Source organism: Lygodium microphyllum, chromosome 8, assembly GCF_053477565.2.
Source record: "Lygodium microphyllum isolate KBCC chromosome 8, Lygodium_microphyllum_v1.1.10, whole genome shotgun sequence".
In the NCBI taxonomy this organism is placed as follows: Eukaryota; Viridiplantae; Streptophyta; class Polypodiopsida; order Schizaeales; family Lygodiaceae; genus Lygodium; species Lygodium microphyllum.
Genome location: NC_141142.1, coordinates 115,612,169 through 115,616,266, shown reverse-complemented (window position 1 = coordinate 115,616,266; position 4,098 = coordinate 115,612,169). Strand labels below are relative to the sequence as shown.

The window sequence follows — 4,098 nt, the reverse complement described above, 5'->3', positions numbered from 1 at the left end:
ACTAAAAGAACAATAGTGTAAAAATGGGAAGTTACATTGAGCATTTTGTAAGCAATCAAAGAAAGGCTAATGTATATATAGAGGCTAAGGGTGTTGGGAGCCAAAGAATGTTAGTTGACGGAATTCAATTGCTCTACCCAAGCCTATGCGTCAATAAGTATCATAGCGCATGTGTAGTGCTTATCGTCTTACAAAAGATAATAAATCCAAATGTCCATTTGCAAAACAACGACGACAATGTGGGGAGGACGGTAATATCGTGTAAAAGACCGCCCTGTGATAAAAAACGACCAGATTTCTTTGTCTCTTGCGGTGAGCGTGGATCGAACACGCGACCTTCAGATCTTCAGTCTGACGCTCTCCCAACTGAGCTATCCCCGCTTGATAAGGTTCCTTGTTACATTTAGTATATATAAACATTATTAATCTAAGCACCTTAAATATAGACATTTAGCTATATTGTCGACCTTTAATAGGTAATTCGTGACTCTTTTGGGCGGTTACCAGCCTTCTTTGCTCTCTCCATTTATTTGTTAATGTTATTTCCAATTATTACATTAAGCAGACGGGGTCCTAAGCTTAGGTCGTTTGGGTTTCAAGGATATGTTAGTTCAAATTTTGGATCTTACTTCTATGCTAGTATAATAATCTATAAGCCTCTAAAATATTTGATTAACAAGGTCACATATGGTGAACATTCTAATTTGGATGCTTTGAAGCTTTCTGGTGTTGGTGTCATGGAGATGTCTTAGCAAGGCATGACAACAATAACACATTTTCATAAGTATACAAAAATACTTTAGCTTTAACCATCAATATTTTAAAATGCACACACACACACACACACACACACACACACATGCATGCACATATAACCCCCCCCCCCCCCCCCCCCCCCCCCCCCCACACACACACACACACATGCACACAAACAACTTTAAGATTTAGTCTTTATTTTTAAACTTTAATCTTTAATATTCTACTTCTATTACGCATAGCTTTTGGGAGAGCTGCCAAGTGTCATGCATATATCCCCCTAATAAAATTACTTTGTGCGTCGCATCCTCGGCCCCCGCCCACCCACACACAACAACATGCCCACTCACCCATGTGCATTGATCTTGGTGCAAAGCACCTAGTATATATTATCAAAAGCATTTGGAAACTAGCCACATGGCAACCATACAAGGTGCGCTACATAGCAACCCCTTAAAGCTTTGAGATTTATTTTTTTAAATTTAGAAAAGCTTTGAGCCGTTCAACCAAGTGGGGGAGAAGAATGGAGGATACAAGCTTGCATTTGCATTGAATTTGTTGATGCTAACACATAAGGAGAAACTACTTCGGTCTAGGCTCTCTCTCTCTCTCTCTCTCTCTCTCTCTCTCTCTCTCTCTCTCTCTCTCTCTCTCTCTCTCTCTCTCTCTTTGAACTCCCCCCAATGTAAAGCACCCCAAGGTAGTTCTAGTTGACATGGTTTAAAGTAGCAATAACCTAAATTAAACTCATGTGTGCAATAAGTTGAATTTGACTCCCAACTTAGAGGAAGAGATGGTGGAATGCATAGTCAATGGAAGAGAGAGAGAGAGAGAGAGAGAGAGAGAGAGAGAGAGAGAGAGAGAGAGAGAGAGAGAGAGAGAGAGAGAAGCATATAAGAAGTTATAGTGCATATTCTTCATTGTCTTAACTTATATATGATGGTACTACATGTACATGTACAAGGGGTACCCGCCTAGCTTTTGGCCATTACCCTTTATCCCAATGACCTCCCAATTAAAGGCCAATGTACCTTTAAGGGAGAATAAACACTAAAGATGCTATACAATGCCCATCAATAATCTAGAGAGTGGAAAGAACTTAGAAGATAAACTCTTCATGAGAATATTTGCAAGGTTCTCATCCATATGAATCTTGACAAGCTCAATTCACTTGTCCTCAAGTACATCCTTAATGAAGTGATGGCACTTTGACCATCTCTATGCAAAGTAGGAATATCTCCTTTAATACCCAAATGCCCCGCTAGATGAATATGCTATATAGCTTCTTTGCATGCCTCAAAAGGTATCCCAAACAATGAGTAAGAAAAAGAACGAGCAACATCACAACAGTAGCAAAAAATATTTTGAAGGATAAGTATTCTCATCTGTAATGTCCCCGTGCCCCATAGGAAACCCCCCCCCCCCTCATTTTCTTATTTTTTTCAAAATTTTTTTCCCTCTCTGTCCCTTCCCAATAGTATGTCGGGGGGAGAGAGAGGGAGTGAAGTGGGAGAAGGGGGGGGGGCATGCAGCCCAGGTGGCGGCGGATAGCTGCGCCTCCCCTTATAAGACCACCCCTCCTCCTCGTCATCCATAGGCCCCCCCTGTTTGCTGCAGGTGCCACCCCTGGCATTGTCCTGTCTGGCAGCCCCCCTGGCCCCTTTGACTGACGCTGCAGCCCCCTGCTGACGTAAAGGCAGCCCCATTGGCCCCTCCAACTGACTTGATGACTGTGGGCCCCCGTGGATAGTGTGAGAAGAAGAAGAGAAGAAGAAGAAGGAGTGGGAGAGAGAAGGGAGGAAGTGGGAGAGAAGAAGGAGGAGTGGGAGAGAGAAGAGAAGAAGAGGGAGAGAGAAGAGAAGAAGAGAGAGAGAAGGTGAAGAAGGAGAAGAATGTCAAGATTGTGGGAGAGAAGGAAGGAGTCTCACTTGTAGCTTTCTCACTTGCACAATGGGGGAATACACACAAAGGTGGAGGCTGAAAACAGTTTTCCTCTTCTTAGTTGTGTAAGCCAAAAAGAACACAAGTACATAGAAATAGAAGAACCCTATATATGTGTCTCAAACCAAACTCAACTAACTAAGGTGGCATACTAACTGAGCCACAAACTAGAGTAGATAAGGATAGCTGTCATCTAGCTATTATTCATGGGCGGTGTACTAACCGCATCTGCAGCTAACAAGTTAGTGACATAAATGCACAACGGTCACCCTGGCATATCACGAGTGGAGCTCGATATCTCAACACTCCCCCTTGAGCTCAATCCCAATTCTTGCACACCAAGTAGGTCTCTGAACTTGTGCAGCTTCTCCGCGCCCAATGCCTTCGTGAATATGTCAGCTACCTGATCCTCTGTGCTGACATAAACTAGATCAATAAGACCTAGTAAAACCCTCTCCCGTACATAGTGATAATGCACCTCAATGTGCTTTGTTCTAGCATGATAGACTGGGTTATTTGCCAAGTGTATAGTGCTCATGTTGTCACAATAAATGACAACTGGCCCATCTGTAGGTTGATGCATATCATAAAGTAGCTTATGCAACCAAGCTACCTCACATCCAGCCATTGCTGCACCCCTGTACTCAGCCTCTGTGCTCAACAAGGAAACTGTAGGCTGTTTCTTGCTGCTCCAAGTGACTGTAGCACTCCCAAAAGAGAACACATATCCACTGGTAGATCGTCTATCAGAAATACTACCAGCCCAATCAGCATTAGTGTATCCATGCAATTGTATCCGAACCCTAGTCTCATAAAATAGTCCATATTGCAATGTGGACTTTACATACCTGAGTATGCGTCTAGCCACATCCAAATGCGGTTTCCTTGGAGCCTGCATAAATTGACTTAGCAATCCAACAACATAGCTCAAATCTGGCCTGGTAATAGTCATATAAATCAAACTTCCTACTATGCGTCTATACATAGTAGGGTCTTCCAGAAGCTCACCTGCATCTGTGCTCAGCTTCATATTCTGCTCCAGAGGAACTGAAATAGGCTTACAACCTATCATCCCATATTTGGATAGCATGTCCAATCCATACTGCCTCTGCAAGAGTCGTATTCCACTTGGTGATTTAATCACCTTAATGCCCAAGAAATAACGCTGCTCTCCCAAATCCTTTATCTCTAACTTCTGCTTCAATAGCATTTTCACATGAAGGATATCTTCATCACTATCACCTATCATAATCAAATCATCAACATAAATGACAAGTAGCATAATACCTTTCTCTGTTTTTCTCACATAAAGTGAAAAATCTGCCTCGGAAACCTGAAAGCCAATAGTGATAAGATACTGTCCTATCTTGTCAGCAGACCATGCTCTAGGTGCTTGCTTCA

At 42.5% G+C, this 4,098-nt stretch overlaps 1 non-coding gene across 1 annotated transcript; it reads right to left on the bottom strand.

The window, feature by feature from the left end:
- Positions 1-308: 308 nt before the first annotated feature.
- Positions 309-381, bottom strand: TRNAF-GAA (transfer RNA phenylalanine (anticodon GAA)). Its single transcript has one exon. It is a non-coding gene; the product is annotated as a tRNA-Phe (tRNA).
- Positions 382-4,098: the final 3,717 nt, after the last annotated feature.